The sequence below is a fragment of the Lagenorhynchus albirostris genome, chromosome X (genome assembly GCF_949774975.1).
Source record: "Lagenorhynchus albirostris chromosome X, mLagAlb1.1, whole genome shotgun sequence".
Taxonomy (NCBI): Eukaryota; Metazoa; Chordata; class Mammalia; order Artiodactyla; family Delphinidae; genus Lagenorhynchus; species Lagenorhynchus albirostris.
This window is the reverse complement of record NC_083116.1, coordinates 113456645-113479278: the sequence shown is the minus strand read 5'-3', so window position 1 is coordinate 113479278 and position 22634 is coordinate 113456645. Positions and strand designations below refer to the sequence as shown.

The 22634-nt window shown below is 40.3% G+C and overlaps 1 long non-coding RNA gene across 1 annotated transcript in view; it reads right to left on the bottom strand.

The window, feature by feature from the left end:
* The window catches only part of LOC132513559 (uncharacterized), a 172581-nt gene that overhangs the window by 65942 nt on the left and 84005 nt on the right, over positions 1-22634 (bottom strand). Inside the window, exons 4-5 of the long non-coding RNA XR_009538502.1 lie at positions 16369-16504; positions 13723-13809 (exon numbers count right to left, since the gene is read on the bottom strand). This is a non-coding gene — a long non-coding RNA (uncharacterized LOC132513559). The remainder of the gene's footprint in view (positions 1-13722; positions 13810-16368; positions 16505-22634) is intronic.

Below are 22634 nucleotides of genomic sequence, written 5' to 3'. Positions count from 1 at the left end.
AAGAGACAGATGTGCTAGGGTTGTATTTTTTCATTTTGGGGAGGAGCAAATTTCACTTTACATAAGTCAGAGGATGTGTGAGTGTGGTTAAATTTCTTAGTAAAAGTTGATATGAGAGCAGGCATTTTCTTTGTTTCCGTACCCGCATCAGTGAACTAGAGCACAGCCTATGTGCACTGCTTTGAGAGGCTGCATCCTGACAAATGGCCTCATGAGATTGCCACACTATCTGATATCCTTTGAGGGGAAGCATTGTGGGGTTTTTTGGTCTGTTTTGTTGTTGTTGCTGCTGCTGTAAAAGGCAGTGCCTCTGAGAGAGTTTCCAAACTTAAGTGATTATCGATCATCAGTGCTGTAGGGTGTGAGCACTCTGGGAAGCTTGGTGGGGAAAGAGGAGGACACTGAAAAGTTAAGGGGCCACAAGAAAGGAAGATACAAATGAAATTCAATCTGCTTTCACAGTTTTGCCCTAGGGCAGATCCTTAGTAGGCCCGGTCCACCCCTGTCAGCCTTAGACCAGTCCTGTTATAGAATTAAAATTAGGAAAGTGGTTAGGATGTCTCCTGAGACAAATTGGATGAATGTGATAGAGACTGGTGGAGAAAACATCATAGACAGAAGGATCCTGGAGGAAAGCAGAGGCTAGTTAATGCCTTAACTAGAGCACTAAGCTCTGGGAAAATTTGCAGTTCTATCTTCTTTTCTCTTCTTTTGAAAGGGAATTGAACGTTTAATGGGATAGGCTTGAGTATTATACAGAAAAAAGGAAATGGCTGCTTCTTGTAACCTCCTACCAAACCCCTCTGATTGTGATTTGGTTTCATAATTATATTAAACCAGGTTATAATCCCTTAAAAACTCAGCACTCTGTACCTACTAATAGTGCAATCAGTCTAAATGCCATTTATTGTTAGTTTAAAGCAGAAAACAATATTTGAAACCAATTTTCAGTCTCAATTCATGAAAAAAAATCCCATCACTCTATCTTATTTATAATAAGCTCATTCGGGTAGATCCAGGCACAGTATAAACAAGTGATGGAAAATCCCTAGGAGGTTTTGGCTCATACATTCTGAGCAGACATGCTCTGGAAAACACAGACATTCTCAGAAAACTGCAGTCTGCTGAAAATGCCAGGAGATTTCAGGAGACTGGACTCTTCATTAGGCCTTGGCATCTTTCGTCGTTTTTGCACAGGGAGTGGGTTAACAGTTTTTATCTGATCATCTGTATGTCCAACTTTTTTTTTTTTTCTGATTGTGTTTCAAATGGACAAGATCTAAGGGCATAAGAGACGAAATGTGCGCGGGGCTCAGGAATGTGGATGCTGCAAAGTGATCCAAATCGTGACCTATGAGAGCTCAGCTCACTCTTGGTGAGTTGAAAAGGGAGGCCAGGCGGCATGGAACGACAGCTCAACGATACAGTGGAGTAGTGGAGAGTGCAGAGGCTGTAAAGCTAGAGGGACCTGCCTGAGTTTTGGCTGTACTATTATAAGTTGTATAACCTCAGGCAAACTACTGAACCATTCTGAGCTTCAGTTCCCTTATGGGTAAAATGGAGAAAAGCGTATCTATCTGCAAATGTTGCCAGGATATTTGGCTTGTATAATATTAGTAAGCACACGGAACACAGTATTCTGCCCTTCTCTGCCCTTCCTTCTTTCCATGACCGCCTAGAGGGGTGGGATAGGGAGGGTGGGAGGGAGACGCAAGAGAGAAGGGATATGGGGGTATATGTATACATACAGCTGATTCACTTTGTTTTACAGCAGAAACTAACACACCATTGTAAAGCAATTATGCTCCAATAAAGCTGTTAAGAAAATGAATAAATATAATAAAAAATATATTTTAAAAAGAAATACTTATTGAGCACTGTGCCGGATGCTGCCAGTGCCCTGTCCGTGTTCCCGTGGACCCCTTTATAATTTTTGTGCACAGGACTCCCGGTGTGGTTTTACTCCCAGCAGCCAGCATCTGTGTCTATTTGTCAAAGGGTTGCCCTCAAGCTCTCAGAACCCACTTTGCCTGAAGAACCAAAACGGCCTGGGAATTTACAGCCCCTTGTGGGCATCCCTTAAGCAATAATTGATAGACGAGAAGGCATAAATGTTCCAGTCATCATGCCCTCCACCAGGGACCACTCTGAAGTTAGACTGTCTCCACAGGATCTCTTGTGGGATTGAGCCAGTTACCATCCTTGGGAGTCAGTGTCTTTTCCTTGCTTGGTCTCCTTCCCTTCTCAGTCCTGTTTCTCTAGTCCCCTATGGGTTTCCTGGGAACACTTCCTAATGACCCATTTCCACATGGATCCTTATCTCAGGCTCTGCTTATAGGAAGACCAGTCCAAGTGACGTTATGTACCTCATCCTGTTCTGGGTGCTGGGGTGCCACCATGAACGGGGCAGACAGTCTTAACTCTCGTGGAGTACACTCACATTTTACTACCTGGAAACACTGTAGTGAGAACCCATTAAATAGGTTCCCACAATAAAGGCTGTACTTTAGACATTCTGTACAATTCAACACTCCTCTGTAGGGGAAAGAATACAGGCTTTAGAGTTAGAACTTCTGAATCTGTGTCCTGACTTGTTCATGTATATTAGCTGTAAAACCTTGGGTAGCTGCACTTCACTCACTGAGCCTCCCTTTTTCCATTTACAGTGAATTTACTGACGTCTGCCCTGCTAAACTCACAGGGTTGCTGTAGGGCTGACTAGAGTAGAATATAATATGTGAGAGCCTCGACAGCACGTAACCCCAAACTTAGTCATTATCTGGAGATACTCCATGAACAGTCAACAAGCAAGGGCCTTAAAAAATGGAAGTACATCGTGTCATTTTGTAGAACATGTTACGTATTTTATAAGGCACTGCTTTAAAAATTAACTTTAATGTTTTTATCCTTGCTGAATTAAACAAGCGTGATTTGATAGGGTCAGTGCGTCATAAGCTTGGTGTGGTCAAGAGGAAGAGCGGGCTAATACATAAAACAGGCAATGGTAGAGGTGACAGCAAAATGTAAACGCAACTCTTAGAGTTCTGCTAAGTGTAAAGCCTTGACAAAGCACAGAGTAATGAAGCAAGTCCCGTGAAGAAGCCCTGCCCCTGATATGTACCCTCCCCCAAACCCCCGCCTCCAGTGCCAGGGCATTAATAGCTGCCTCATGGAACGCCATCTTCTGCTGGACAGTTGCCAGTCCTCTTGTCTCCTGTGATTGTGCAGAAAGAGTCCCTTTGATGGATTTCGTTTTGTTATTAGAGAACCAGGCTTAACGGTTTTGTAGGCCTCTCTGTGCCTGCATGGTATTGCTTCTGGAAGCTAAAGCCCTGAGATGCCTGATTCAGGTTTTCCAGAGTTAATTATGTCCACAGGTGATTTTGATGGGAAGATCCAAAGTGGTTTAAACTGAAAGGGGACATTTCCTGGAGGAATACAAGGGTGTGTGTGAGATGCTAAGGGCAAGGCATGCGCCTCATTAGGGACTGGAAACAGTACCTGGGAAGTCAACATATAAGTGAAGGCAGACCCCTCCCATCTGTACTCATTTCTCTCTTTGGGATCACACAGTCTTTTATACCTGCTAATCTCTGTTATTGGCTTCATATTTCTCTTACTCTTCAGGCTGGTTCTTCTGCTATGTTTATATATGGCACATCTGAGCTGCCTTTAAATGGTGGCCTTCAGTTGAGTTTACATCAGCTTACAAAATGACTGCCTACAGTTAGCTGTCTGGACCTTTCTGTGTCCCAATACCAAATGGTGAAAGACATTTTTCCTGCCAGTCTAGACTCTGAATTGGTATCCCTGAGTCAAATATCCACTTTTGGTCCAATCAGCTGGGGTCAATGAGTGGTGAGAGCAGAGCGCTGACATGGCTTCAGAGTCTCACCTCTCAGGGGAAGGAGAATTGTTAAAGAAGTGAAGCTCTCGGTGGGCACACATTCTGAAATAGATTTACTACAGTGATTCAGATGGATTCCCGGGCTTGCTTGCTATGTTTCTATCACCCACGTCTATTTAGCTCTCAGGGAAAAAAAAATCACCACAAACCAAGCAGCCGAAGACAAGTCTGACAGACCATCTGGACTCCACGAAATTTGACATCATTCTGGCTTGTCTTAAACCCATCCCTTCTTTTGAAACCTATAGTCTTTTGACAGTTTCCTCCCAAGCAGGAAGGACTATGTTTATCTAGGAAAGGGTACTATTTTACTTTTTCTAATATAGAGTCTGTGATTCTTCTTGCCTATTTTTCAAAGGGAGTAAACAATTTTTTTGTTGCATTAGCTTCTTGGAAAGGCCCATGAATTCTGGTGGGGGCATTCATTTCAGTGACGAGTAGACACGCCCACACTGCTGTCAAGTATTTCATCAGCACTAAAATTGGGCCTTATTAAAGCCAAGACGGGACTTTGCTTTCTGCAATCTGATTCATGTTTTCTGGCCAAAGTAAAATAAGACCTTTTTGTTGAAAAGAGGTAGAGAATCTGCTTTTTTGTGGCTCCAACAGATCTTTCTAGTTTGTGTTCCCTCGTAAAGCCCTCTGGAGTGAAATGCTGCTTTCTTTCAAGCAAGAGGCACTTGCTGGAAGCTACAGGAAGTTATTGTCCTCTACCAGAATGCTTCCTCTTCAAAAGATGAATCCAATCTAAGAAGACACTCAAGTTCTTTTGTCTTCACAGAAGGAAGCCTATAGACCCCAAACCCCGAAGATTTGGTCATGGTAAAGAGTTTGGAAACGTTCAGGTGGACTGAGGTGTGGTTGGGCTGTGGGCAAGACCACTGAATCAGACGCCCACACAGCTCAGTTTTGGAGTGGAGAGACTTGCTTAATGCTAAACATATACCAAGGCTTTAAAGTACAATATCTTCCACCTCAGGCCAAGCCCAGATGTGGTAGAGGTCCTTTTTTGTGGCTTCACAAGGAATGTTAAACTCTGAATTAACATTTAAAAAGCATGGGGACTTTTTTTTTTTGATTTTTAGCTATACTAGTGGGTATGTCATGATCTCTCCCTGTGCTTTTGATTTGCATTTCCCTAGTGACAAATAATGTTGAACATTTTTTCATGTGCCTTTGGGTCATTTGGATATCTTCTGTGGAGAAATGTGTATTCAAATCACTGGGGACTCTTGCTCTTATTCTCAGGGAGGCAGATGTGTGGAGACCAGAGACGCACACCAGGTTTTGTGAAACGGGTCAGAACTGGGCTTCTCCTGCTCTAGCTTGCATGGAAGGTGGCATGCTTGTCAGTGAGTTGTTTCAGTTGTGGGCTGGATCTTTTCCACTTGCCATTGCAGGTTTCCTTTCTGCCCTTTTCCTAACCTGCTCTGTCCCAGCAGGCTGATTTTTATGGATTGCCTCTATGGGCTCTCTTACCCTTTGGCTTCTAGTTGCTTTTGGCCAATGTGAGGACCCAGTAAGAGCTAGGTGGGCAGAAGGAGAATGAGAATCTGGGTTTTTATTCCCTGAGCTCCCTCCCTGCCCAGTCACTGTGGGTTGGCTTCCTCCGCTGAAGGTAACAACTTTGTCAGGTGGCTGGTGCCCTTGCCTTTTCAGGCTTGAGTGGTAATGGCTCCCTGCGGTGCTATCCCCCGGAGGAGTACTCGATTATCCACTGTTGGGCTTCCTGAAATAGACCTTTGTAAAATTCACCCCCATTTGAGTGTGCCTTTCTCTTTCCTGCCGGGAACCTGACTGATACAAGTAGGGATAGCCCTCACATTCTCCCATGGGTTTCTCTCCCTAGATCTACTTTTAGCTATCTAACCTGCTTTATGGTTAGACAAAAAAAAAAAAAAAAAAAGTGAACCAATTTTCAGGGATACTGAAAGGACGCTATGCAAAAAATAACCTCTATTCCTTACTTCTCTTATAATTGCTTTATTAGGAGATGAAATCTTTCATTCTATTTAGAGATAAGGTTTTAATTTAAAAGATGCCTGGGAGAGGCATCCCATTCAGTACTTTAAGAATAATTGAGAGGATTACAACTAGGGTCTAGACACTGAGAATACAAAGATCGTCTCTGATCTCTGAGTGTATAATGTAGGCCAATAACTGACAATAAATTCTTTCTCGATAGTACGTTTTGCTAGTGAAATAGGAAGGTTCTGGGCTTTTGATGACAGAGACAGGTTTAGGGAGAGTGGAAAGTGGGGCGGCTGATAGCTCCGAAAGAAAGACAGATAGGCTAATTATCTCTCTCTCCCTTTTCCTCCCTCCTTTATTCTAGAATCTTTGGATTCTTTTCAGAACTTGAAGGAACCTGGATGATAATTTACTCTAGGTCCCTCCTTAACAGATTGGAAAACTGAGCTTCAGAGATTAAGTGGCTTACCCAAGTCATACAACCGAGCCCTTGACCCCTAGCTTTTTCAAAAGGCTCTGATGAAATTTCACAGCACAGCTACTGAAGGACTGGACTGTGGCTGGGCTTGGAGATGTCTATGAAGGGGAAGGATCAAGAATGTCTGATAATGAAGAGGGAACTGGGTTAGAAAGAAAGGCAGATTTGGGTACTTCTCTGGGTGAGTCAGTGTAAGGGGAGAGGCTGTCATGTGCATCTTATTTATGAAAAATGATGAGGAAAACAAAGCGTTCCTATTTAGTGTCTTGAACAGTACGTACTACGTCTTTTTGGAACTGGAAAAATTTTAACACAGGACTATCGGAATTTAGTTGGTACAGTTTCCCCAGAGCAGTCTTACTGACACGTAAGTGACGGAACTGGTATTTCAGATCCTTGCCAGGTAGCCCAGCTATTTAGATGTATACAAATTGAGTTCTGGTATCTGGCTCTATTTGGCCTCATTGACATAGGCCTTATCAACTAAATCTCTTTATAGCAGGCTCTCATCTTCAGTTATCCCTTGTCTATCTAACCTCAATATTCACATTAGTGGGGAAGGCTTTGGAGAGACGAGTGAGAAGCCGGCAGCCTTGAGATGGGACTCTCAGTGAAAGCCAAAAGCATGCAAAAGGAACGCTCCTAGAGTGACGCAACCTCACAGTGGGTGAACATAAGGTTGGGAGACAGGCCAGGTGAGATAATGTCTTGGATTAAGGCCACAGTGATAAGGGAAGGATGAGGCATGGCTTCCAGGTGGTCTGTTTATTGCTTTTAATTTTGTTTCAAGAGGATGTCTGTCCAAGAGAGGTGAATTTGGGGAGAAGAAGCCCCCTATTATGAATTTCAGTATTTTGCAGTGTTGAGATCACAGAAACCCAACTGATGGATTTACACTATACGCGTATAGATGTACATGTAGATATGTCACTGCTGTAGCGTTTTGCCAATTACAAGATGCATAGTTTATATGAAATTGTTTAGGTCATAGAACTTACAGGGGCATGATAACTGCTGTCTGAGCTTCCTCCCACTCTTTGGGAGGCTGCTCTGCTGATGAAAAGAAGTAAAACCTCACTCTGTAACCCAGCACCTCAGGAGACACACTGGGATGGGGTGACCATGGAGAATGACCTGGAAAAGGCTCAGGCATCTGGGCACTGATTTGACTGGAACATTTTTAGAGGACACGCACCCTGCAACTTGTCAAGGGTTTATGATTCCGTGTAATGAATCGTGTTACCTACTAGTAGGCAGGACTTGTGGAATTTCCATGAGTTACATAAAAAACTACTAATACTTCCAGGCTCTGACGTAGCCCAGCACTTAGCCTACTCCCACAGGACCCCAGGTTGGGAGACAGACCTACACATCCTATCCCCACCCCGATCTCCCAGCTTGGAGAGGTTCTGACCAAGGACCAAAAACACACGACCATTTTGTGCATTCATCACCAGGTGCCGTGACATCCTTAGGAATGCATGATTTTCAACTTTTATGGCTGTCTCCTTAAATGGGCTCTTAATCTCCATAGTCCTTGAATTGTGACAGGCTTTCAAAAGAAGAGATCCCCAAACCAATGGCTTGAGCACTGACAGTTTGAAAGGAGTTGCTGAGTTGCAGCCATTAGTTCCCTAGCAGGAAACTGGCAGGCAGCCATCACACCCAGCCCCACATTCACAGCAAATGTAGGCTGTCAGGGGGAGACGAGGGAAACACTGTTCTTTGTAGGGCCTGGGATTTCTTTATGTGGTAAAGCCTGATAGGACCTGCGAAATGGATGACGGGTGGGTCTGAGATTCTGGTCTTAAAATCTTGAGAAACAGATATGCTAACGGAGGCACTGACTTCGGAGTCATTTCACAGTCATTGCGCCTTAGTTTTCTTCTCTGCCATTACCATTTCATGGCTGTTCTGAGTTCCCACCTTTGGTCAAGTGATTCAATGGTTTCCTACTTGCTGAAAACAAAAATGTAATTTTGGAGACAGTGCCCTTTCCTGATTGAATGATGGCATCCTTTTCATTGGGTTGGATTTTCAAACTTTTCTTTGTTCCCATGTATCACCCCATCTCTGTTGACTTTGCCTTCTAAATTAATCCCTCTGCTGGTGTGACTTAGCCTCTTATTGCTAACTCCTCTCCCTATAGCACCGCATCTGTTTGAATTTCCTAGTGTCACTCATTGCTTAAGGAACAGAGGAAATGGAAATGACTGCTTACAGCTATTTTCATTCCCTTCTCCTGCACGATAATTCTACCAAGGGGGCCTTTTGAGAAGGGGCTTTGGCCTATTCAGAAGCACACAGTATTCACAGACAGGTACAAAGTTGGCCCCCAGTATGTAATCTTTGAAATTATTCTTTGCATTCAACTCTAGCCAGTGATCTGGAGATTTCTCAGGCCATTTAAATGAAGCCAGCTCCTCCTTGGGATCTGGTCTTAACCAAATGCTCAGAGTTGCTATTCCTGTTCAGTTGATTCGGTTTCTTCCACTGAAGTCTCAGCAGGAGCTTTAAGTTGCCTTTCCAAGCCTTCTCATGCCTCCTTGCAACCTTGGGCAAGTCACTACTGGAACATTCCCAGAGGCTGGGGCCTTGCAATCTGCAAAGCAGCCATCTACCTGCACCCTAACCTTCCATGTTAGCAGATCTATTATTTTGTTGTAAGGTCACGTGGCAACGTGGAGCCTATTGTTCTCAACTATACAAAGGAGGAGGCCTGAGGAGGCTTAGGTTCTAGTTTCTACATTGCTGCTGAGCAGCTGGGTGAGCCTGAGCAAGTGGCTTCTCTCCATCCTCAGTTTCCTCGTCTGTAAAATGACGTGGCTGGGTGAGTGATAAAATTCTATATTTTGGAATCATTCTTCCTCATAAATTTCTACATGGAATTTATTTTCTTTAGTTGTAAAACAGACCATATTTCTAAACTTTTGGTCCTCACTTTATTACCGCCCACTCTTTTTCCTATTGTCTTAATTTTCTTTTTTAGATAACGTGTCTTCCCATTTAAATTAGAAAAATTTTAATCTAGGATTTATTAATATATTACTGTTTGAGTATAATAGCATTCAAACTATTGTTAGTAGTCATAAAATTTTTTCAAATTTCCTTCTTTTAGTTTTACTATGTTAATAGATTTTTATTGCAGTGTACTGTAACATGCATGTAGAAGAGCATAGAGCTCAGTGAATTGTCGCCAAGTGAATTCCACGTAACCCCTATATGAATGTCGTTAAGTTTTGAGATTCACGGATGTTATGTGGGGAACTGTAATAACTGAGAATCAACATATTCGCATTGCTGTAGAGCAGTTTAGCTTTTCAGTGGTTTTCTTCAACTAGCATAGAAATTTCAGCTCTGTGTTCTTACACCATATAAATGCTGATGATGTTTTTCTATGGGGAAAGAGTATATATGCTAGAAATTATAACACTGGAATGGTATAAGATTTTCTAGCTTTCTTCCACCTATGGCCATGGCAATCACTGGAAATGCTGGAGAGCTTGGCGCTTAAAAGGGCTACCAGACTGTTCTCTCGATATTTCAGAGGATCTCAGAGTCTCCTCGTATAATAAGGAAACCTTACTCCATTTCACTGAGCAAAGTACCTACAACATATAAGCTTCAGTGCATATTGTGTTTTCAGTGTTCTTTTGAAAATTCAGACGTGGAAGCACGTAATCAACAGACAAGGATCAAGAGATCAAATAGCTCCGGGAACACAAGAAGGAAGCTGCAATGTAGTGGCTGGCTCCTCTGGAAGGCCAAGCAAAGAGAAAGCCCAGGCTCAATCTGAATTCAAGTTTGGCCATGCCAATGATAGATAGCTGGTTGATACTTCTTTGAAAAGATAGGTGGTTGATACTTCTAGGGAAAGAGATTTCAATACAATCAAACACTTTCTCTTTGTCAAGATTATGAATTTTAGTGAGAGATTAGATGCCACTCTGAGATGGGCATTAAAAATACTCATCTGGGGAATTACTGATGTGAAAAATGTGAAAGTCCCAAGTTGGAGTATAATGTCCGACTGTTTCTCTCACATGCCCCAATTTCTCCTATACGTATTGACAAAGAGATGCCCTAGAATTTTTTAGCGCTTTTTCACCTTTCTGCTAAGGGTCAGTGAGTTGTAACTTTCTTCCTTTAGTATTTTCATCAATGTCCAAAGTGAATCGAAAAGGCAGATGCACTCTCTTTAGATAAAAAGTGCCTGGATATTTTCTTACTCTTTCCTGGTTATGAACAAAGAGTTTTCCTCTTACTCATTTCCTTCTTACCCATCAGGATGTACGGTGGAGGCAGCATATTTATCCAATGTGGAATAAGTGGATAACCCAGAATCCTTTTAAAATGTCATATGTTTAAAAGAAATGTCAGCAGTTCCATGTCCTTCAGGGTTCATCTGTCTAGCATTTGAGGGGGACACTTAATGAGTCTGTTGAGGCTAATGTGAGTTGGGGCCATCTGTGCCATAGATAAGTGAATGCTGCAGGCTTAGAAGGGGTTTCCAAAAGCTGATCTTAAAATTTGTTTTTAGCAAGTGGACATTGGAAGCATGATTATGGCTTTGGTATTCTACAGTGGGGCACTACCCTGGAGCTGTGAAGCAGGATATGGGGAGAACGATTGACTTATTTGCTAAGAAAAAAGTGGGACAGAAGAGGGGCTATTAGGATTTTGAAAGTTAGTGTTTGGCTCAGTTTAAGGCCTAGGTTGCAGCAAATCCTGTGTTTGTCATTACTATAAATAGTCATCTCTTCCTCCCTTTTCCTATTTCCTTTAACACAATTTTTGAGATTTATTTTTAGGTGATAGGCACTATTTTCTACTACTGTTATTTACTACTCTTACTATTAATAACAAATGTGTAATGAATGCTTCATATATGTCAGGCACTGTTTTAAGTACTTTACATATATTATTCTACAGAGTACTCAAAATAACCTGATGAGACAGGTATTATTATTATGTCCAATTTATAAACGAGGAAAGTGAGGCTTGGAGATGTTAGATAACTTGCCCAATAACACCAGCTAGTAAGTGGTAGAGACAGTATTTGAACCCTAGGCAATCTTACGGCAAAGCTAACAGTATTAACTACTAAACTGTTTATTTCATGAGTGTGACTTTTAAGGACTGTTTTCAAGTGAATGTATATTTAAACTAATCTTAATTTGCGGCCTCAAATACACTCTTATGGACTCTACTTATTTATTCATTGCCTTACATGTCACTGAAGAACCGCTTCCCAGTTAGCCCCCTACCAAACCAAGAATCTAAGAAGTATCATTATGTGTAAAGCACTTTATCAGCTGCCAGTGATATCAAAAAGAAATAGGTCTGTCCTCTGTTGACTAGATAATTATGATGTGTACAACAAAAAACTCTGAAGTCAATGTGTTAAGGTCAATGAGCTGTAGAGATAAAATCAGCAAACTGAGAAGGAAGTAGCATTTAGGTTGAAAATTAAGAGTGGCTAGGAATTTGACATGAAAAGAAATGGGGTTCCCTTCATTACATATGGAGGCATATCATTACAGAGAATAGAAAGGCATATTCATAGAGCTGCACTAAATTCATCTGATTGGAATATGGGATGAGTCAGGGGCGCGCTTGAGCTGGATCAACTCCTACAGGGTAGGTAGAGCCAATTGTTAAATATTCAGGACTCTTTCGAGCCAGTTTTAAAATCTTTGGTAGCTTGAAATTGGTCACAGTGGGAGCAGTAGCAACATGAAAATTGGCAAATATTACAAATCATGGCTTTGTTTCTTAAACTCTTGAGAGATGGTTTCCCACATCACTGATAGTGTTTGCGGGAAGAGATTGAAAAGGGTGCAAAGGTTGTTGAGATGAGTGTTTGAATGGCCCTGAATTCCAGCCCATGGTATGTAGGCATTATTCAGTAAGGGTAGTTACGGAAGGTCATTTAGCAAGAAATCAAAGTAACTAGTAAAGAGAATAGTGATACTTAGATGTGATTCACTGATCTTAGGATCTCAGGTATGAACGAGACTAATGGTCCAAATATTCATCTAAAGTTAGAATTCTGACTCTGCTTTCATTTTCCCTGAATCTTTCTAGTTCTCCAATTAGTGGGGTTTTTTTATTTTCAAAATATGTCTGTATTTGAATATGTGTGTATTTTCTTTGCGTATAGCTATTTTGTTAAGGCCAGATGACGAAAACTAAGTTTCGGCACTAATTTTCAGCAGTGAGGTACAACTGTCTTGCCAATGTTGGTGCCAGCCTTCAAAATGGATAATCAGATTATGCACATTTAAAAATAATCTCTCTGTTACAGGAGTTCCTGATGTAATTAAAATGTGAGTTAAATTTTTATCATGTGTGCAAAAGGTTGGTTGTTGAAGCAAACATTTGGATGTTTTGAGGTACACCTGTACTGAAAAGTCAGCACCCTTTTTCCATTCCGTGGTTCCTTGCAATTAATATCAAAATGAATCTAATGTATAACAATAACTGGGCTATTTTATTGAAGTAGAAATTGATGTACAATGTTGTGTTAGTTTCAGGTATACAGCAAAGTGATTCAGTTAGTTATATATATATATATATAAAATCTTGTTCAGATTCTTTTTCCCTTTGCGTTTATTACAAAATATTGACTATGGTTCCCTGTGCTATAAGTAGGTCCTTGTTGGTTATCTATTTTATAGATAGTAGTATGTATGTGTTAATCCCAAACCCCTAATTTATCTGCCCCCCCCCCACCCTTTCCCCTTTGGTAACCATAAGTTTGTTTTCTGTGTCTGGGCTGTTTTTAAAATCATGATCAAATCAGTCTTTTCTGTATTTATATTATCAAAATGATTTACTACGTTTAGCATACCTTGTTTCGTGAGGCAAGTGTATGAAAATGCTTTAGAATAATTTTTAACAGGAGTTTTAAAAAGGTGGTCTAGGTTAATTTTTGGCTAATCAATCAGATGTTATACAGTATACTGAAAAGGCTATGGCATTTTCAGTTAGATCTGAAAATCAGTTCCTGGTTGTGTAATCTTAGACAAATAACTGAGTCTCTCTCAGCCTTAGTCTTGTCATTTGTGATACTGGGATAATACTTAACACTTGGTTTGCCTTCCTGAGTAGTTGTGAGGATCAAATAAATAACAAGAATTCTTTTAAGAATCTACAAATTTAATTACTGTTGACCAGGAAAGTAAATTATTTGGTAGATCCCATTCCAGAAGCATTGATTAATTGGTCTTTGATTCCACTCATCTTGTCTCCACTTTCTGCTACTTTCTCCACTTTCTGTGTCATCGTATCTCTGAACAAATACAACCATCGTATCTCTGAACAAATACAACCATGAGTTTTGGAAACACACATAATTTCTTACCATATAAAATACATTTCTGTATGCTGTACTCTATTCCACTCCTGGATTTCTTAATGGCTGTCGTCAGAGAGTTCTTTCATGCAGTATCTAAATTTGTATGTGAGGAAAAGATAAAGTTATGAAAAAGCAAAGTAGAAAGGGAAAAAGTCACAGATAAGGAAACAAAAACAGGAGATGACTGCTACTAATTATTTCTCTCTGGAAGGTAATAAACGTATCTGATATACCTGTATAGGTCAGGCCCTAGATTAGTCACAAATAGACTCTAAGTTTAGCTTGAAAGGCCACTAGTCTGTTCTATGAGATTTCTAAATTTTTTTCTGTTTAGATCTTGGGGTTTGAAAGGATGTAATCATCATCTTTAAGGCTATGTTAGAGTTAATACGTTTAAGCTACTGACTGAGATAGGCCAAGGTTTGTGAGTTGTTAAAACACCAGGTTGGTAAGGTCAATGATCTGAATTAAAAATTCTCTGAGGCTTTATTCCACGTATCACCACAGACTTTGGTCTCAGTCTTGGGAAGCAGCCTTGCAAGTACGTTTCACTGCTATGGAAGAGAGACGAAGATAAGGGCAGAAAAGGCAAAAAAAAGAAGTGTGCAGCCAACTTGAGGTTTGCATCATAACCTACTTAGGAGGAGTCGAGAGTCTTGTATGTGAAGGACAGTTAAAGAGAACACAGAAGTGCTCTTCAGAAAAGACAGTAGTAGCTTGATCCTAGGAGAGGTAACTGACCAAAAGAATCACTTCAGTTGTCTCAAATAAGTTTTGGGACATAGGGAAGGCCGAGAGGTTTAGAAGAAACTCAGAACACTTTAGACGTAGAACATCCTCATTTTTCAAATGAGGGAACTAAAACAAAGCTAAATGGTTTACCTGCAGCTGGTGCCATTGGTGGTAGTACTTTTCCAATTTCAGGGGATGACTTTTCTCTAGAATGTTAGAATTGGTTTCCTTTGTGATTCTTACTCATGCTTTGTGTCAGTGCAGTTCTGATTATCTCCATCTTGGTGCCTTCAGGCTAACTTCTGTTTTAATCTAAGGCAACCAGAGTTTCCTTTACTTCACAAGTATTTACTGAAGGCCTTCTCTGTGCCAGGTCTTGTGCTAGCCACAGGTGATAAAATGGCGAGCGAAACATTGTCACGCAAACATAGTGCAGTTATGACCAGTCATCACAGAGACCATTTTTCACGGAACTTATTCAATTTATGTAAACTCAATAGGAAACCAAGTTCTGGGATTGCAAAGTGAGCCAATCAGCTGCAAGGTACCATTCCTCTAATTCAGATCATCCAAAGAGAAAAGGCATATTATCCTGCTCAGTCATGGAGAAGGTCCATTGTTTCCCTTTTTAAATTTCTTACTGAGGTTTCCTAAGGGGCTGAAGGCAAGATTCCGTTTTTCAATTTCATGAATTTTTGTCCTTGAGGTTTGGATTCAAAATGAATTCATTTTTTTGTAGGACTTCCCTAGAGACGTGGTTGGTTCAAGCTTATGTTTCCAAATAGCTTTGTTTAAGAATCCAAAACAAAATGAAACTGTCCTATTCGTGGCCATGCCACCTGACTCCCCCATTCATACCTGCCTGGGCCAAAAGTAAAACAAAATAATACACATGCATTTTTCCACCCCTAAGTAGCATATTGAAGCCCACTGTTGAGTCTGAATATCTAAAGTGAACCACAATTTGCATATTCAACCAAGGGGAGCCCTGCAATGCTTTTGTAAGACTGTTGCAAACCTAAAACAGCTTGAAATGAAACCTTTTGAAAATGTAAGGGTGATAGTTTGAAAATTCTGTTACCTTGAAAGAAGCAAAGAAAATGATGACGAGGTCTTCAAAAAAAATCTCTCAACTTTCACTGGGTTTTCAGCTAGAAAGACTGCTTGAAATTTGAAAAGCATTTTCTTTCCAGAATTTGTGATAATATAGTTATCAGTGGGATATATGGTTCCAGATTTGCAATAAGGAGCTCAGGGCATTAGAGAGCATTAAATATACCACTTCTGCATAGATCTGGTAATGTGAGGTGCAAGGCTTCTAAAAAGAAGCTGTTGCAACTCAGGGACCACATTTTCCCTAGGAATAATAGTGACACTAGGGAATGGTCAGTGGATTAACACTGTAAGAAAGATTTGGGATCAACATGATTTGCTTTTGCAGTATATCAATCAGTCGTCGCTTTTTATTAATAAGACAACTTTTTAATTTTGGTCAGGTGCTTTCAAGTGAGTAGAGTTGATGGGATCCCACTGTGCTGTGCAGTGGTGACATTTGCCAGAAGACTGAAGTACCGCTGAAGTGTTGCTAACCAGTTGGGCAGCCTAAATATGATAAAGCTCTGTAAACTATTCTCATGTCTGTCATAATAACTCTGCAGCATTTTGTCAAAAGGGTCAGAATCAAGGGTCATATCAAAATGAAATGTTTCATATTCCTGTAGTGTGTAAGAGAGGGAAAGGTGTGGATGCCCTTGGGTTAAAAAATAGCTTATTAGGTATTTTCTGATCACAAAATAAATTTATAGTAACTAAAAAAAGTACAAAAAAGAAAAATATCCATAATCCTACCAGCCAAAAAGGCAAACATTGTTAACATTTTGTCACAGGTCTATCCACACTTTTTTCTAAGCATATTTTTACCTAATTGAAACGGTTCCGTAGATCTAATTTTCTGCTCTGCCTTTTTTTTCCAGTTGTAATGGAGATTTAAGTTGCTGTACAGCTCTACTGGTTAGAGATTGAGTCATCCTCCTCTTCCGGGTACAGAGGCGACACCCTTACAAATAAATGAAGATTTCCCTCGTAAATGTAAGTTTCTTATTTACAAAAGGGTAACTTCTGCTTGGTTTTCAAAGCTTTTCCTGTGTCTGCGGTTCCTTTTCTTTAAAAAACAGCCTAAAATAATCCTTATGCAGAAGAGGCATATTTTAGGGTGACCAATCCTACTCCCTTTCAGCCCTGCCTTTGAAACTTCCCCAAGAAGTTTCACAGTCATAGCCCAGAAGCTAAGTTGATCGATTGCTCCAGATCTTACTGAACCAGTCTCTTAATCTTGAGCAAAGGTCCGTTCAGTTAAACAGTGCATCTCATTTTAGGAGGCGGTGATTTAGGTGGGCTCCTAAAGTTAGGCCTAAATGGTATGAGCGATCAGGTATTTGCTAAGGAAGGCGTTTCTATGGAAACGAAAGAAAAACAAAGGTTAATAGCTGGAGCACACTGAAAACACAGACCGAGTCCTAAGGGCAGGCAGTCGACAAGAGAAGATATCTAGAGGTTGGGGTTGAAGCGCCTTTTGCGGTTTGAATGTTTCTGATGATGTTGGCGGGTGTTCTGAGTGGCCCGCGCAGCAGCGGGCACAAAGATTGTGTAAATGAGCTGTCATGGTGATTTCTCTGAAGTTTACATCAAGTTGTTCACGTTCAGTTTGCAGGGTTTTGTGGGAAAGGGCAGCTTTTGTTTTTTGTTCTCAGTGATTCCAAGTCAAAAGGGGAGGAGAAAATTGGAAATGTTAGTTTGGAGAGGTGTAGTCAGATACTGGAGGAAACGAGAAGAACTCAGGATCCGGTCCAGTTTACATGTATATAACAAAATCTCAGAATGTGGTTAACAGAATCTGATAACCACAAGTGTGTATTATAGTTTCTACTGAAACGGTTTTTCTCCTCCAGGGTCCCCCAAATATCCTGAGGTTTCTGCATCTGCCAGGAAGTGTCCTTCCTTACTCACCTGGTTAGGCTGCTAGGAACCCTGTTTTACAGGGGGCTTTATGGGCTGCATAAAGTCACCCTTACTTCCTTAAAGCTCTCGGGTCGTATCTGAGTCTATGCACATTATTCTCAAATATGACCTGCCAGTCAAAGCCTTGGTAATGTAACCATAGTGAACATATGCAAATAACAGTATTGCCATGAAAATAAGAATATTCACTAACAAACAGTTTCTAAATTGTGGAGGGATCAGGTAGGGAGAAAACTGTAATTGTTTCATCTTTGTTCACAAAGGTATACTCTACCCAATAGCTGTAAGTCATAGATGGCTTAACAGAAGAGAGTTCCTTAGGTCTGGACAAAGAAGACATAACCATGTTTTTTTAAAGAAAAAGGCATAAAATTATATAATCTTCCTCATCAGTCCACTCAGTCCCACATAATTAATTCTTGACTTATCAGAGTCATTTCCATGAATCTCTCTGAAGATGAAACACTTCTGCAAAAGCATCAGAGTAAAACAACAGCTGTCTGTAAATGACAAAGGACTTTAAAATGGCCGTGGTTAAAGATATGAGAGATTGACAAGGAAATTTGGTTATTTCTGTGACATACATTTTAAGATGATAACTAGAATTAAAAGCAATAGCATTATCAGATTTCAGGAACTTCACACAAATTCTGGACAAATGCAACATAAAGAAGGCTTAGTGTCACTTCATATACTTGACAATGCTTCCCATGTAATTAACACCTCAATTAAGCCTAATTAGTATCTCTCTTTCATAAGTAGAGAGAACAAATCTTTTGAGGTATTCCAAGGGCCCTCTGGCAGGTCCCAAAGTTACTTCCAGCTCAAAAAGATTTAATGTAGAATTTGATTTTGAAAGTTTGTCAAACATATCAAAAGTTTCTGGACACTTGACTAAATAGGATCACAGATCATTATGAAAAAACACTTCATCTAGTTAAAGTAACAAAATATTTTAAAGGCAAATATAGAAGGTTACATAGTTGTGGGCAAAACTTAGCTCATTTAATATTAAGAAGATTCAGTTTTCTTCAGTAATCAAAGGCCTGATTAAGACAACATGGAGCACAGGAAATTAGTTCGGTAAGACACAAAATCTTTGCTTTCTAGGCAGAGCAAAACCCTTACAATCTCTTTATCAAGAGCACACCAAAAGTCTAAGAAAACTTTTTCCATTTACTAGATGGAAGAAAATTAAGTTTTAGTTTTATATAAGTATACTATCGATATTAAAACTTATTTTTAAAAGCCTTATGATAACAATTCAATTTTATCCAGCTTGACTACACAAGGTAAAATTCTTTCCTCACAAGTGCCCACATCCGCTTGAAATGCCCAAGGTCGCGAGGCCCCTCCACAAGACCACCAGAGTCGAGAGTCAAAGCCAAACGGCAAGGGTCATTTATTGCAGGTTCGAACCTGGACCTCCGCGCGCTCCTTGCCGGTGACGCTAAGAGGTCCTGGCGGAGTTTAGTACAGCTCTTTTATAGACCGGTACAAACATAGTCGCCGATTGGTTGACTTTTAAACAAAGACACTAGTCGCCGATTGGTTGACTTTTAAACAGAGACACTAGTCGCCGATTGGTTGACTTTTAAACAAAGACACTAGTCGCCGATTGGTTGACTTTTAAACAGACACTAGTCGCCGATTGGTTGACTTTTAAACAGAGACACTAGTCGCCGTCTGATTGGTTGGACGGTTGCGGGGGGGGGGGGGGGGTCAGCAGGCGTAATTACAGAAGCGAGAGCGGCTGGTTAAGTTTCGGTTTCCTGAGGTTTTGTTTCTTAATTGGAAATACTTAAGGCGGGGCCATGGTCGCAAAAAGAAATAGTGCAAACAGGAGGACTGATACAACCCTAGCAGTGCTGCGGCCTCCACCAGCCCAACGGCAGGGCGTCGGGAGGCTGTGCGCCCAACTTCAGGCGGCGCTCCCAAATGTGGCAAGCCCAGCGCCGCGCCCTGGAATGGTCCTTTTTCGGCCCTTCCCCTCCGGAAAGAATAGAAAAGAAATTCCAGGAAAAGCACAAATTGAATGCAGGGCATCAACTCAGTCCTATTCTCACCAAAGTAGAACATAGCCCCCTCACGCTGAGTCTGTCCTTTATTCTCCTTTCCTCACAAGTGCCCACATCCGCTGAGTCTGTCCTTTATTCTCCTCTTTCCCGTTCTGAAACAACCAGCTTTACTTGAGGACAAAGTTACTTTCATTTCCCTTAACAAAAATGCATCTCCATAACTTGTACCTTTGCTTAGCCCCAAACAATACTACTTTCCTTGTATATAAAATTGTTTCCCTTATTATTTCTAGTAGTTTTAATTACATATTAACTAGAATTCTTAGAGACCTTAATTTCTCGTGAAAACTAAGTAGTAAGCCATTGTGAACTGTTACACCAGCATTCTTTAGATTGGGAAATTTATGAATACATTTCATAATTTTTAGCAACATCTACCTTTTATACAGTACAATTTTTCAATCTGGCACAAGAACAGACCAGTGTCTTTACTTCCTCTGTAACAAGAAACCAAAATAGGTAAACCTATGTTCAATGTTCAATATTTTATCTTATCTTATTTGGAAATGATCTAGATATTCAGTGAATTTCCATCAATTAACTCAGCAAAACTGGAAGTTACTGAAAAGATTTGGGAAACTTTTAAACTAGATATACTGTAACCTACATGTATCTAATAAATCACTTGCTCCTAACAATTATGTTTAGATTACTCAATAAAATTTCACAAGACATTAGCTAGCTAGCCGTCATCTTAAGCTATATTTCTCTTGTTGACAGTTTGTAGCAGATAAAACACGACCTTACGACTAGTAAACTTAGGAGGAAAAAACTATATTTAATGCTGATAATTCTGAAGACCTACTATTTTAATTAAACCAACAAACTTTAAGGCATTAACTTGAAAAACATTTGGGTTAGTTTCTGTGTTTCTCAGAGCTTAAGAAAACTTAATTCAAGTAAGCGCTTATGTTTTTCCCCTTTTAAACAGAGCTCTTTTACAAATTAATTTTGGCAGTACCGTCAGAAGGTAGAAAAATATCACACGCCTACAACAGACATACATAAACACACAGATGCAAACACAGACCTTATAGCTGTCATTCTAAAATTTTAGCCATGACTCAGGTACAATAATACAAAACTCACTTGTTTATAAAAGAACAGTTGGATCCAAACTGTTTCTGGAAGTTGGAATAATAAGTTTACCCCCTTACTAATATATGTGGAGAAAACACCTAAGATTTTTCAAAATCTTCGCCAAATTTCAAAACACCTCCTTTGCATTTCAAAGAATAGATCTTAGGTCCTAGAGAAGATGGGGTAGAAAATCTACATCACAAAAGCACAAAGTAGCCACGTTTTCTCCTGGGAGTTGTGGGGGTATACTTGCCTATTACTAGAGGTCTAGGGTAATTACCATTTAAATATTTCTAAAGTGCTGGGTTTCTTAAGTGGAGCTTCAGGGTTTAATACATTATACCTTTCTAAAGTCTGTACAGAGCATTCAACAAAGGACTTCAAGTGCTGTCCTTTTTTCTGAATACACAATTCAACCTAGGACCAATGCAGCTCATGGGGAAAAGTCTCTACTGCTGCTTCTATCAGCTTCTGAACGTTGGCCTCTAGCTGAGCCATTCCTGATCGTTTGTAGGAGAGCCTGGGAGAAATTTTGGTTATCTGTTTCCTCTGTCGGGGAGGGGATGTTCCCCAGGGGGCCATCTGGCTTGTCTGGTAACTACAATATATAATTATGGGTGGGAAGAACACCCCTTAAGCAGCCAATCAAGGTTCCCGTGGGTGGGGTTAGTGACCAATTCAGTGACCTACCTCCTTGTTAGGCAAGAGGTCTTCTTCATTACAATTCAGTGTGGTGGAAAAATGATTTGTATACGGAAAAAACAGGAGATAAAAGGTAACTCAGGGAGGATAGTCTGTCAACCAGATTTATTTATTGTACTTATATCTGCGATCCAATACAGTCATCCTACTATATAAATAAAGTACTTAGAAACGGTTCTGAGAAAGGGGGAGGTGATATCTTTTTAAATGGATAGTTGAGCTTGTAAGAAATTAGGGGAAAAATCCAAAAGAAAAGTGAAAAACAGAGTCTAAGTACCTGAACTGAGGCTGAGGGGCTCTGGATGAAGATGGGATGAACGCCGATCTTTGTAAGTCAGCAAATTGGCTTTTAATGCCTTCTGGAGGATAGGAGGCAAGGCTGTAGGCTTGTATGACATGGCAGTTGAAACTGAAAGATACATACACACTTCTTCATAATACTGGGACTCTCAAAAACTACTTCCTCAGTTAAAGGAAGAGAGAGACAGAGAGCAAGCTTGCTGGCCTAGCCTCTGGTGTGTGTGTGGGAATCTCCCACAGTATTTTGTAAATTTTTATAGGTATTGCCAAATTCCCCTCCATAGTGATCATACTATTTTGCATTCCCAACACCAATATCTCAGAGTTAATTTTAGATTTTATGTTCCCCATCGCTTAAGAAGCCACTACGTTATTAAACCCTACATTTGCAGCAACAGACAGAATATGGAAGTAGGTATGGAAAAAAAAGGACCCCAATTTGTGATGATAGTCAAGATTCTGGAGGCCTAAATAAATAGTTCAGCAGCACCCCTTAGAACTATGGCTTAAAAAGCCTTATCAATTTCATGGTATGGAAAACTTAATATTGTGCAGATGGCAATACTCCCCAAATTGACCTATAGATTCAATACCTATCAATCAAAAGTCCAACTGTCATTTTTTTTGTTTTTTGCAGAAATTGTCAAGTTGATCTTGAAATTCACAAGGAAATGTAAGAGACCTAGATGAGCTAAAAACAAACAATCTTGAAAGAGAAGGAAGGATGTTGGTGGAGGCCTCGGAATTCACAATTTCACATCTAACTACAAACCTACAATAAAGACAGCTGTAATAGAAGAAACGGATAAATTCCTAAAAACATACCAAGACTGAATCATGAAGAAACAGAAAATCTGAACATACCAATAACACGTAAGAAGACTGAATCAGTAATCAAAAACCTCCCAACAAACAAAAGCCAGGACCAGACTGCTTCTCTGCTGAAGTCTACCAAAGAATTAACAAACACCAATACTTCTCTAACTCTTCCAAAAAACTGAAGAGGAG